This window comes from Postia placenta (assembly GCF_002117355.1).
Source record: "Postia placenta MAD-698-R-SB12 unplaced genomic scaffold POSPLAscaffold_7, whole genome shotgun sequence".
Lineage (NCBI taxonomy): Eukaryota > Fungi > Basidiomycota > Agaricomycetes > Polyporales > Adustoporiaceae > Rhodonia > Rhodonia placenta.
Genome location: NW_020169838.1, coordinates 1,949,243 through 1,950,485, shown reverse-complemented (window position 1 = coordinate 1,950,485; position 1,243 = coordinate 1,949,243).

Genomic DNA, 1,243 nt, shown 5'->3' with positions numbered 1-1,243 from the left:
AGCCCAGTGTGGCGCATCTGCGAGTCTGGGGCTGCACTGCTTATGTGCACATCCAGAAGGACCAGCGCAAGGGTCTGTCGCCTCACATGCAGAAATGCGTGTTTATAGGCTACCCTGACGGCTACAAGGGCTGGAAGTTCTACTGCCCTGACACCAGGAAGGTGGTGATCTCAGAACGCGCCGAGTTTGATGAGCGGTTCTTCCCTGGTCTGAGGCGCACTCCTGCCTCGTTTTCCACTCCCATTGTCGACCCTCCGACCTCTGAGCCTGTCCCTATCTTTGTACCTGCCCTGGATCAAGGGGGGGACAATGACTCTGTGCCTGCTGCCATTCCTGAGGCCCCTATTGCGCCAATTCCTGCAGCAGCACCTCCTCCAGTTGCTCCAGTGCCTGTCCAAGCTCCTGCGCCTCCTGCGCCACAAGCTGTTCAGCCACCTCCTGCACCACCTGTGCACCAACCCTCTCCTGAAGCGGACGACCTCAATCTGCCCATTGCCATTCGCAGGGGAAGACAACATGCACCAGTCCCTGCAAAGCGCGAAGACTCTCCTGATCCCCTCGACCTGTTTGCTGAGGAAGCAGACTTCATCGAAGTGCAGTTTGCTGGGCTTGCAGCTGGTGCTGACCCTCACAATTTTCGCGAGGCCATGCGCTCCCCTGATGCCAAACTGTGGCAGACAGCCTGCAACGACGAGATACTCTCCCTGATTGCAAACCACACCTGGGATGCAGTCCCTCTGCCTGCTGGAAAGAAGGCCATTGGATGCGGCTGGGTGTTCAAGGTGAAGCACAATGCTGACGGCTCAATTGAGCGGTACAAGGCCCGACTTGTGGCCAAGGGCTACTCACAGCGGCCTGGCTTTGACTACACCGAGGTTTTTGCGCCCACCTCTCGCCCTGCTGCCCTGCGCCTTGTCCTTGCCCTCACTGCTATTGAGGATCTGGAGCTGCACTCTGTCGACATCTCCTCCGCATTTTTGCAGGGTGACTTGGACGAAGAAATCTACATGCAGCAACCTGAAGGCTTCGCTCAAGGTCCCCCTGGCACAGTCCTGCGTCTAGGCCGTCCTATCTATGGCCTCAAGCAGGCTGGCCGCATGTGGAACAAGAAGCTGCACCAGGTGCTCACCTCCATGGGCTTCAAGCGGCTCGAGTCTGACCGCAGTGTGTACATCTACCTGCGAGATGAAGTGCGCATTATCATCCCTGTGCATGTGGACGACCTCACTCTGGCCTCCACCTC